We start from the raw sequence: 12,783 nt of genomic DNA, 5'->3' as shown, positions 1-12,783 counted from the left end.
CAGTGCCCCGCCCCCGCCTGCAAGGGAGGCTTCCTCGGTTTGGCTTCATCTTAAATTAGTTTTTAAAGCCTCACTTTCTGGAGATGAAGGATTTTGCTGTTTCTTTTATAACCTTGGATTTATATTTTGAAGAAGACTTATATCTTCTGTAAGTACCAAAATCAGGGTTGCCTTTCAAATTACAGTGTAGCCTTGTGAGGAGTAAGAGGTGAACCAGGTGCAGGGGTTGAACTAATAGATTTGATGGATGTTCAATATATAAGAAAGAAGAGAGGCTGCATATCTGTAAATGTTTTACAATAAAACAACATTACTAGATTTCCCATTTCTGTTTCTTTTGTCTTCTCTCTCAAGAAATAGTTTTTCTTTTCCATTTAAAAAAATAGATTTTGCGGTAAATAATAATATAAAATAAAATATCTAAAATCTCACTAATTTTTTAAAGTCTCCTTTACAAAAGAGAAGGTTACTCACCTTGCAGTAACTGAAGTTCTTAGAGATGCATGTCCCTGTGGGTGCTCCACTCGAGGTGACAGTGCGTCCCGCCGCCCTTGTCTTCAGTACCAGTGCCTGGCCAGGATGGACGCACTCAGCTGCTGTCTCGCGGCGTCATTAGGGTCTGCCTGAGCATGCGCGTCCTGCACCCCCCTCAGTTCCTTCTCTACCGTAGAGTTGTCTGATTAGGACTCCAAAGTAGAGGGGAGGAGGGTGAGTAGTCCGGCACCCACAGGGACACACATTTCAAAGAACCTCAGTTACTGTACAGGTGAGTAACCTTCTCTTCTTCTTCTTCAAGTGCTGTCCCTGTGGGTGCTCCAATCCAGGTGAATGTGAAGAGGTACCCACTATGGTTGGTGGGATTTTGGAGTTGCGGTAGTGATAAAGGTAGACAATACTGTGTGGCCTACTGTGGTGTCTGCTGTGGTATCCTGTGTGATATCATGTTTGGCGACTGTGTGGTCAGATGTCCACGTGGCCGCCTTGCATATGTCGGTAATAGGTGTGTTGTGGAGGAATGCAATGGATGTTGACATCGCCCAAACAGAGTGAGTTCTGATGCCCTCGGGTGGTTGAGCATTCTGAGTCTGGTAGCAGGATCTGATGCCGTCAGAGATCCACTTGGCGAGTCGTTGCTTAGAGATAGCAGCACCCTTTGATCTCTCAATAGTGGAGACAAATAGACATGGGGATTTACGAAATGGCTTAGTTCTGTCTAGATAAAATGCAATTGCCCGTCTGATGTCGAGGATATGTAATGCCGCTTCCTGTGGGGTCTTATGAGGTTTGGAATAGAATGCAGGTAAGTGTATTGGCTGGTTAAGGTGGAAGGCAGACACCACCTTGGGAAGGAATTTGGGGTGTGGTCACATTGTAATCTTGTCTTTAGAGAAAATCTTGTAGGGAGGGTAGGCCATCAGGGCGCTTATTTCACCGACCCTTCTCACTGACGTTATGGCAACCAAAAAAGCTACTTTCATAGACATGTGGAGCATGGATGAGGTAGCCAGGGGCTCGCAGGGAGGTTTCATAAGACCTCGGAGAACTAGGTTGAGATTCCAGGGGGCTGCTAGTGGATGAATCTTAGGGTAGAGATTTTGCAGGCCGATGAGGAAGCATTTTATGGTGGGGTGGGCAAAAAGTGAATATCCATCCAGCTGATCATGGAGGTGTACTCTGATAGAACTGAGTGAGAGCCCGTCCTGTTTTAGTTTTAAAAGGTAGTCTAAGATGTCAGGGAGGGTCACGGTCTGGGGTGTCAAGCGTCTGTGGAAGCACCATGTGGAGAGCCGTTTCCACTTTTGCAGGTAAGTCTTACAAGTGGAGTCTCTTCTACTGTGCAGGAGGACGTACTGGACCTGCTCCGAACAGGCTAATTCATGGGTTTGAAACCATGAAGGAACTACACCATCAGATGGAGTTTCTGGAGCTGCGGATGGAGAAGCCGACCATTGTCCTGGGAGAGCAGAACTGGTCTGTTGTGGAGAGTCCTTGGAGGATGGATGGACATGCGCAGCAAGTAAGGATACCATGTCTGTCTGGGCCAAGCTGGGGCAATAAGTATGACCCTGGCCTTGTCCTCTCTGAACTTGCATAGAACCCTGTGTATCAGTGGGATCGGCAGAAAAGCGTACATGAGGGATTTGTTCCACAGAATGAGGAACGGATCCCCTAGGGATGCGGTCCCGAGTCCCGCTCTGGAGCAAAATAGATGTCATTTGCAGTTCTGAATTGTGGCAAACAGATCTATCAATGAGGTGCCCCAGTGGGAGAAGAGCTGTCGTAGTATTGTGGGGCTTTAAGAAATGAGACTCCTGTAAGGAGCCTATGCCGTGGTCTGACGGAGACTCACGATGTGTGAAGTGCCTCGGCGAGTGCCTGCCAAGTGTCTCCATTGTACCAGCCTAAAAACCAGGGCTCATTGTGACAGGGACTTACAGCTAAAAACGCTCCTGATGGAGAAATCTGTGCAGCTGCCTACGGAGACAGGCACAAGTAAACCCTCTCCCTCACGCTCCCCTGCTAGGTCAAAACCGATCGGGAGCGCGGCTTCACCCTCTCAAGCGAAGAGGCAGGAAGCCCCAATGTCTCCGCACAGAGACTTTCAAAAGGGTAAAAGGTCTCCTCTGAGATCTTTTACCCTCGGTGCTGGCAGTGCTAAAAGCAGGCACCTCCGACCGCCCCAGCACCTCAGCTGCAACTCAAGTGGGGCACAAAAGTAGGGACCTGACTTCCCACAATGGGAAGCTCTCCTCGGCATCAGTCCCGTCAGCACCAAAGATAGACCTGGTACCAGCAGCGCGTTCCACCCTGGTGCCGACAAGAACGTTGGCATCGAGCCTGCCCACCACACCTGCAGCAGACGTGGACCCCATGCAGGGTGCCTATAAATGGCACACAGCACCCGCGAAAGCAAAACAAATGTCGCTGTAGGCTTCTGCTCATACTTCGCGCTTCGCAGGGCCACAGCCCATGAAGTTGGAAGGAAGAGTCAAAACCAGGCTTACAAGGGAGAGCCAGTCACTACAGTGACTCCATTGTAAAGTACTATATATAGTGTCTCATGGGTACCATAGAAATCACTGTTAAGTCTGATCCTATTTAACATTTTCAGTGAGAGAATAAATACCTCATTCATGACATTTGTAAATTGCAGTAAATTGAGAATTGCAAACATGTATCAGGTGAGAGGAGTAATTCAAAGAGACCTAGAGAAATGACCAAATGAGATTCACATTTTTTAAAATGCAAGCAATACATCTGTAGAAAATGAATTTGAAATACACACATCCAGTGGGAGGATGAAGCCTGGGGAGCAGTAATGCTGGAAGAAATTGAGGTATAGTGTACAGCAAATCAGACATGGATTAGTATTGCAGCCTGACATGTAAAAGGTATTTCGATCTTTGGGCTGCATGTATAGTGGCACCAAGTTACAGAGAAGGAGGTAAAAGTGTCGCTCTCAAAAGTTCTAAGGTCAGTCGCACTTAGAATACTGCATTCTTTTCTGGACACCTCATTCTGATAAATATATTGACAAACTGAAGGAAGTTTAGAGAAGAACAGCAAGAGTTATTAGGGAGCCGGAGAGACTGATTCATAAGGAAAGATCAAAAGCACTATATATGTATAACTTGCCTAAGACATACCTGCAGGCAACTAGGACAACACTACAAGTATTTGGTGGTGGAATTATTTAGCCTGTCACAAAGGGGTATTCCTGAGAGAAATGGAGCAAAAATAGGAAAAATTTAATAGGTAAGTTTGATAACAAGATGATTTCAGCTGTTGAATAGTCTCCTGAGGGATGGGGTGGACATTTAAAACTAGACTGGAGAAAATGTATGCTAGGGAACAGTGCTGCAATAGCAGGGGGTGGACTGGACTGTTATTTTCCATCTTTAATCTTTATAATGATTTTTGGTCATAAAATTATCTAGACCCTTTCCCCTACCATAAACAACTTCCCTTGATCCAACCTCTCCGGCTAGTGCCCCATCCCCATAAATTGTTGTATCTCTTTCCGAGGGGAATTCCCGTGCAGGTGCAATTGCATGGGACTGTGGAAGAATATATGGTGCTATAGAAGGACCACTTCACCCATGTTCACATGGTCCTCCCTCTGCCAGTGTAGAAAGACAGGAGAAAACATCCATTTGGTTCATACAGATGCCCTTGCATAGGAGATCTACTTGGACAGACCTCTGCAGAGGCCGTGTGTGAGTGTGTGTGTGGTGGGAGGGACTGCAGAGGTACTGCTCTCTGTGGCACCATCTCCTGCAGGGATTACAATACAGAAATCTGGTGATAGGTAATACACCTTGGAGCTGCATTGTCTACTCCAGGGGGAATTCTACACCAAAAAATTAAAAAAAGTCTGCACACAATATTTTAAAGTTCTGCATGATTCTGCATATTTTATTTGTCAAAATAACACAATATAATCATGCCAGTTTCAATTATTTTGGTAATTTATTTCAAAATACCTGTCAGCAAGTATGTCTGTAACAATACAGACAAAAAAAAAAAAGATTCAAGCAATTTTTTTTGACAAATAGATTCCTTACTAGGCATATTAATACAGAACACATTGAGTAATTCATTTAAACTACAATACAGAAACGTATTTCCTGCACCCCTCAGAATCAGTGCAAAGGCTTGGGGGAGTCAGGGGTAACGGAGGAGCTGCGGAAGAGGGAAAGAGCTTGGGAGTGAACCTTGAAGGTTGTTGGGTATGGTGGGAGAAGTATTGAACAAGTGTTTTGGGGGTCGGGAGAGGAGGGATTGTTAGGGAGTTGGAGAGCCTCCCCCATGCAGACCCTGGCTGACCCCAAGCCTCTCCCAATCAATCAGCCCCTGTCCCTGTCCCTCCATGTGGCCCTGCAGCCCTCCTCCCGCATCCCCATGTGCCCTGCAGCACCCCTCCCATTCAGCCCCTGGCTCAATGATGTCACCCCACTAGCTCCTGAGCTCATGTTCCCCGCAGTCTGTCCCCCACTAGCCCATCTTTGAACCTCACTCTGTGACAACCCCAGCAGCCCTGCGTACCCCACTCTTGTCTGTCCTAACCTGGCTCCATGGACAAGGTGCTGTGACGAATGCAGCCAGCTGCTGGCTGTTCTGGTGCCATAGCTGTCTCTGGTGGGTGAAAGGCAGAACTGCAGCACTTCTAGGGCAGAATGTATTTTCTGTGGGGAAAAAAATTCTGCACTGGACATGAATTTTGTGCGCGCATAATGGCACAGAATTCCCTCAGGAGTAATTATCTTCTTCTAGGTCTCCTACATCGCTACTACCACGCAGCTACAAGACAAGCCTATGAGTTGTGCTCTGCCAGTAGCGAAGGAGTCGGGGGGCAGCAGCAACCCTCACTGCAAGATGGCTCCTATCTCTTCACAAAAAGGATTCTAATGGATAGTCAGGATCTGTGGAGTTGGAATGGGGTGTGGTCTCCAAAATCCACAAGTCCCAATCCCCTCCTCTCAGGGCTTGGTTACACTTGCACGTTATACTGCAATAAAGCCACCCAGAGCGCTCTACCTTACTCTCCATCCACAATGGCAAGGCATGTAGAGTGCTCTGACTCCCTGGCTAGAGCACTCCTGGTACTCCACCTTGGCGAGAGGAATAACGTCTGTTGCATATTGGCTGAGACGCCTCAGTGTCAGTGTGAACGAAGAGTTACATTACTGCGCTCCTACTGACCTCTGGAAACATCCCATAATCCCCTTAAGCCAAGTGGCCTCTCTTGTCATTGTTGTGAAATCGGCTGCAGGAATGCGGAAGTGCCCTTTCAAAGCTCCGTTTCGGACAGCAGCTGCTTATCTGGTCTGAGAAATAGCAAATATTTACTGTTTGCTTTGAGTGAGTGAGAGAGAGGCGGTGGGGGGGGGGCAGGGAGGTCTGAATTTACAAGACAGCGTGCTGACACACTCTCAGCACCCCCAAAACCCACTCTCTCTCCCCCCACATACACACAACACACTCCCTGTCACATTCCACCCCACCCCCCCGCATTTGAAAAGCATGTTGCAGCCACTTGAATGCTGGGATAGCTGCCCATAATGCACCGCTCCCAATGCAGCTGCAAGTGCCACAAATGTGGAAATGCCAGTGCACTTGCAGCTGTCAGTGTGGACAGACTGCAGCGCTTTCCCTACTGCGCTCTCCAAAGACTGGTTTAACCCAAAGCGTTCTACATCTGCAAGTGTCAACAAGCCCTGAGACAGAGAGGTTCCAGGGACTCTGAGAATTTTTTCTTGTGTATTTCTGTGGGAGGAAGTGATCTAGCCTTCAGACTCATGCCTTACACAGGAAAAACTCCCATTGATATAGCAGGTGAGGATGTACAAGACTGAGCTCAGGATTTGGTCATTAGTGCACATACATTTTCCCATGGAGAACCCAAATAAAACACAGATGTTATGTAGAGCTGGTCTGTCTTCCCCATTTCTATCTGATCTCACATTTTATAGGCCAGTGTTGCTCAGCACCACGCAGGACCAGTGCCTCAATTACCAGAAATAGGAAGAGATCTGAGGTCTTGTGAAGCAGGAAATAGTTGTAATGCAATGCATTTTGGTCACATCCCTGACCTTTCCATCCACACACACAAAACCAGGCCTTTGTAGAGTTCTACACCACCAGCCGTATGTCAGGGAGACTCCACTATATAGGATCAGTTTCCATTCATTTTAAGGAAGGCTCTTTTAGAGCAACGTGAAGGGACTCAATCTCAGTATATTTATTAAGATTTTACTTCAGTAAGCAGTGTCATCTTACTTTTCACCTATCAAAGTCTGCTTGACTCACACAAAAATAATGTAAAGTTGAGCTAATTAATTGCTTGTCACAATAGCTGATTGCATGAAACAAATGACTAAAGTCTGCACAGTCAGTAAAGGTGGTGAGTGACTCAAAGAGAAAGACTTGTTTAAACCCGTAAAAAAAAAGAAGGCTGGATGAAGGGTTAGGTCTCCTTTGTCTTTGAGTTCCTTCTAGTGGACTGTATTATGTTTTTCTGTAGACAAAACCCTATGACTTTTAGTTCAGATTAAGGGAAGCAACAATACAAAAATCAAGCCTTCTTAAGAGCTCATGCTATATGTCTGCTCTGTAACATGTTGCATCAACGCTTTCTCAACATGTAGGCTGCTTTTGAAGACAAGCAGACTTCTGGACAGGTAAAGGTACAGTACAGAAGAAACCAAATTCTAACAGTTATATACAAAGGGATTGAATTAGAGCAGCTTGCAGCAGCTCAGCAAGCTGGTACCATTTCATGGAGACGACTATCTTGTGCTATATAATTTAAACTTTCAATAAAAAAAATAAAGTCGTTAGTCATTGTAGTGGCAAAAATAATGTTCAAAATGGGAACTGAGGCCCTGTCTACACTGATAAGTTTCTGCGCAGTAAAGCAGCTTTCTGCGTTGTAACTCCCGAGGTGTACACACTACCAAGCCACTTAGTGCGCAGAAACTGTGCAGTTGTAGCGCTTTAAAAAAAAAAAACACCCAAAACACACCCTGACAAGAGGTGTATTAGGCTTAGACTTACGGCAGCGCTTTAACATTGCCAGCTTTCTGTGCCGGGGCTATAGTGCTGTGGTGCAGTGTAGAGACCATGGCGATTACAGCGCCATGATTGGCCTCCGGGAGGTGTCCCACAGTGCCTGTTCTCGCCTCTCTAGTCATTGGTTTGAACTCTACTGCCCTGCCCTCATGTACCAACTGTCATTCCCACCCGTACTTTCCTTTGGAAATGTGAAAGTCCCCTTCCTGTTTGATCGGTGATGCGTGCAGTGGTCTCAGTACACCTTTCCAGATGGCCACGCCTGCTCCACACACCAGGCGATCCCCAGCTTGGAGCAATGCCGAGCTGCTGGACCTTGTTGGCATTTGGGGAGAGGAAGCTGTGCAGTCCCAGCTTCGCTCCAATCGTAGGAATTACGATACCTACCGACAGATTTCACGATGCACGACAAAAAGGGGCCATGACCAGACACATGACAATGTAGGGTAAAAGTGAAGGAGCTGCGGAACGCCTACCACAAGGCATGCGAGGCAAACTGCCTGTGATGTTATTGACAGGAACGGTCACTGTATAGATCATTGTTGCAACCAGGGTCCGATGGTTGCACCAGGTATTGTACAGAGGAGACCAAGTGGGGTGTCTGTGGAAATGTTGTAGTTTGCTGGTTATGATTGTGCTGTCTGTATCATTTTTGTATTTGAAGTTATCAGTATTGGATATGTACTTGTTTGATTCTAAGTAGCCTCAGTGAAGCATTTGGTCAGCTTCTTGAGAATGGGCACTCACTGAGAATAGTCCTATCAAGAAACCCTTAACTGACAATGGACTTTGGGAGATGCCAATCCACATCGGAGCTTTCCTGGGAATGTTTAAACTAACATGTAAACAATGGCATTGGCCTGCAAAAAGCTAAATCATCCATAGAAATGTGGCTTACCCAGTGGCTACAGACTCCATCTTGTTGTTGTGATTTTGCACAGGAGAACAAAGGGGTTTCCGCCCACAAGAGGGAGAATATAAAAGGCCCCGGAAACCCCTCCATTTTGTCTTCAGTTGGCTGAAAAGATAGCCTCTCCACCCCAAAGAGGTGCCTGAAAGAAACTGGAACAAAGGACAGTAACTTGTGAGTGATTGCTGGACCCACACTAGGAAGGAGTCTAGGCTGTGAAAGAAGCGTATTGGAACATCTCTGAGGGTGAGATTTACCTGCATTTAGTTTCCTTCTATGTTAGGCTTAGACTTGCAGCAGTGCTTTAACATTGGCAGTGAAGACATGCCCTAACACAGCTTCACTTTTTGTGTCTCTGAAATAGAGGGGGATGGGAGAGTGGCACACAGGGGCTTGTGGGGGAAATGCATGAAGGAATGCAAGGAGCTCCTGATGTGTGTAATACACTTAGCCTAGAGAAGCTACCAAATGTGTGACCCCCTTAAGTTTTTCATAGAAAAAATGGAAATTGTTAAACAAAATGAAAATTGAAAATCTAATGGACAGCACACTGCACTAGGAGTTAAGGGACCCAGGTTCTCTTTCTAGCTCTGTCATTGGCTTGCTGTGTGACCACTTCACCTCTGTCTCCCACTTTGTGTTCGTACAGTGCCTAGCACAATGGAACCCTATGCTTGGTTGCTGCCCCAAGACGCTACTACAGTATAAATAATAATAATAATGAACAGTGGGAATAACCATGAGTATTTTCCTACATTGACCTTCTCTGACTTAATATTTTTGCACTTTTCATTGGACCAAAATTGTGACTTGATTATCATACACATTGTAAGGAGAGTGATCACTTTAGATAAGCTATTACCAGCAGGAGAGTGGGGTGGGAGCAGGTATTTTTTCATGCTTTGTGTGTATATAAAAAGATCTTCTACACTTTCCACAGTATGCATCCGATGAAGTGAGCTGTAGCTCACGAAAGCTTATACTCAAATAAATTGGTTAGTCTCTAAGGTGCCACAAGTACTCCTTTTCTTTTTGCGAATACAGACTAACACGGCTGTTACTCTGAATCCAAGCATGACAGTAAGTTACACCCAGGGCCGCCCTTAGGCATACGCAGCATATGCAGCTGCATAAGGTACCCAAAAATTTGGGGCACCCCTGGGTCTTAGTGTCCATCCTCCTGCCTCTTCCTATCCCTGTTCTGACCCTTCCCGCTGGCTCCCACCATAGCTGGCAGCTGCAGCCTGGTGAGTCTTCCCCTGAAGGGGATCTAGTACTTAAAAGTGAAAAAGCCTTCCAGCTTGCCAGAACTATTAGCACAACACTGAAACTGTTAAAGAGCCATTCAAGTGGTGATGAAGCCCTTTAACAGGCATTTGTCAACCCCCAGGTATATACTGTCAATTTCTGAATTTTCTGACGAAAACAGTTGTGCATGACTAATATTTACTCAGAACATGTTAGTCTACAGGACCTTAGTTTAAAATTTGCTTTAAAAATATTTCATTAGTGTGTTGCTGAAGATTATAAAAATCACATTGCTAAAAAATTCTTGCATAGATTTTTAGATGCACAATGACAGGTTTCAGAGTAACAGCCGTGTTAGTCTGTATTCGCAAAAAGAAAAGGAGAACTTGTGGCACCTTAGAGACTAACCAATTTATTCATGAAAACTTATGCTCAAATAAATTGGTTAGTCTCTAAGGTGCCACAAGAACTCCTTTTCTAGATGCACAATATGAGTATTCATCTTTAGCCTTAAATGCTTGGATCTTCGGACATATGGTTTTCTAAATAAATCCTTCAAAAAACCACCCTTATCTAAAATACACATGCGCGCCCAGGCTGCTGTTGGGCATAGGGGCACCAGTTTAATATTGTATAGGACCCCATAAATCCTAAAGACAGCCCTGGTTACACCACCCATTCAAGCCACCCATTTTTCCAGTCTCTCTGCACCACACACATCCAAATCACAGAGTTGCTGCCAATGGCCTATATGTGGCTGTGTGTGATTCTGGCTACAGTTAGTGAATTCAGCATAAACTGCTCCTCTGGGATTCTCAGACTGTGTGAAAGAGAGAGAGGAGGATTAAAATAGACAAACAGGAATGGGCGGGGGGAGCTTTTACCACACTAGCCAAGGAGGTCAACTGAGTCAGTTAGAGATGAGCTTGCTCAGTACTGCTCACCTTGGAGGATTGGGACCTATACTTCCATGAAGTTATGAGAACCTCTTGATGGGCACGTATATCCTTCTAACTCATGGCTACTTGCGTTCTAGCCTGTCTATGTACTGTAAAACAAATTTAGAAATCAAAGGAAAATATTGCACTTACTACTCTTTTTCCCACCCAAATTCTATTTCAATTGTAGCCCGATGTTCATTACTACTGTCTGTAGTTACATCCAGGACGTTTAATCTTCCTTGAGGTTTTAATATAGCTGATAATTTCTGCAAACATTGTCCATATCCTCTGAAAAAGAAAACAACTTGCCACAGAGAAGCCACTAGATGGCATTGTGGAGTTGTTTGGCCTCTGTATTTTGATAGGTTTCAGAGTAACAGCCGTGTTAGTCTGTATTTGCAAAAAGAAAAGGAGTACTTGTGGCACCTTAGAGACTAACCAATTTATTTGAGCATAAGCTTTCGTGAGCTACAGCTCACTTCATCGGATGCATACTGTGGAAAATACAGAAGACGTTTTTATACACACAAACCATGAAAAAATGGGTGATTATCACTACAAAAGGTTTTCTCTCCCCCCATCCCACTCTTCTGCTGGTAATAGCTTATGTAAAGTGATCACTCTCCTTACAATGTGTATGATAATCAAGGTGGGCCATTTCCAGCACAAATCCAGGGTTTAACAAGAACGTCTGGGGGAGGGGGTGGTGGTAAGGAAAAAACAAGGGGAAATAGGCTTGAATAGAGACTGGGAGTGGCTAAATCATTATGCAAGGTAACCTAAGTTAATTGTATCCAATTTGCAAATGAATTCCAATTCAGTAGTTTCTCGCTGGAGTCTGGATTTGAAGTTTTTCTGTTGTAATATCACAACTTTCATGTCTGTAATCACGTGACTAGAAAGATTGAAGTGTTCTCCGACTGATTTATGAATATTATAATTCTTGACATCTGATTTGTGTCCATTTATTCTTTTACGTAGAGACTGTCCACTTTGACCAATGTACATGGCAGAGGGGCATTGCTGGCAAATGATGGCATATATCACATTGGTAGATGTGCAAGTGAATGAGCCTCTGATAGCGTGGCTGATGTTATTAGGCCCTGTGATGGTATCCCCTGAATAGATATGTGGGCACAGTGGCAACGGGCTTTGTTGCAAGGATGGGTTCCTGGGTTAGTGGTTCTGTTGTGTGGTATGTGGTTGCTGGTGAGTATTTGCTTCAGGTTGGGGGGCTGTCTGTAGGCAAGGACTGCCCGTTGCCAACTGTGCCCACATATCTATTCAGGGGACACCATCACAGGGCCTAACAACATCAGCCACACTATCAGAGGCTTGTTCACCTGCACATCTACCAATGTGATATATGCCATCATGTGCCAGCAATGCCCCTCTGCCATGTACATTGGTCAAAGTGGACAGTCTCTACGTAAAAAAATAAATGGACACAAATCAGATGTCAAGAATTATAACATTCATAAACCAGATGGAGAACACTTCAATCTCTCTGGTCATGTGATCACAGACATGAAAGTTGCGATATTACAACAGAAAAACTTCAAATCCAGACTCCAGTGAGAGACTGCTGAATTGGAATTCATTTGCAAATTGGATACAATTTACTTAGGCTTGAATAGAGACTGGGAGTGGCTAAGTCATTATGCAAGGTAACCTATTTCCCCTTGTTTTTTCCTACCCCCTCCCCTCCTCAGACATTCTTGTTAAACCCTGGATTTGTGCTGGAAATGGCCCACCTTGATTATCACACACATTGTAAGGAGAGTGATCACTTTACATAAGCTATTACCAACAGGAGAGTGGGTTTGTGTGGGGGTGGGGGGGGGTGGGGAGAAAACCTGGATTTGTGCTGGAAATGGCCCACCTTGATCATCATACACATTGTAAGGAGAGTGATCACTTTACATAAGCTATTACCAGCAGGAGAGTGGGGTGGGGGGAGAGAAAACCTTTTGTAGTGATAATCACCCATTTTTTCCATGGTTTGTGTGTATAAAAACGTCTTCTGTATTTTCCACAGTATGCATCCGATGAAGTGAGCTGTAGCTCACGAAAGCTTATGCTCAAATAAATTGGTTAGTCTCTAAGGTGCCA

The sequence above is a fragment of the Chelonia mydas genome, chromosome 3 (assembly GCF_015237465.2).
Source record: "Chelonia mydas isolate rCheMyd1 chromosome 3, rCheMyd1.pri.v2, whole genome shotgun sequence".
Lineage (NCBI taxonomy): Eukaryota > Metazoa > Chordata > Testudines > Cheloniidae > Chelonia > Chelonia mydas.
The sequence above is the reverse complement of the archived record's forward strand: the minus strand, read 5'-3'. Positions refer to the sequence as shown.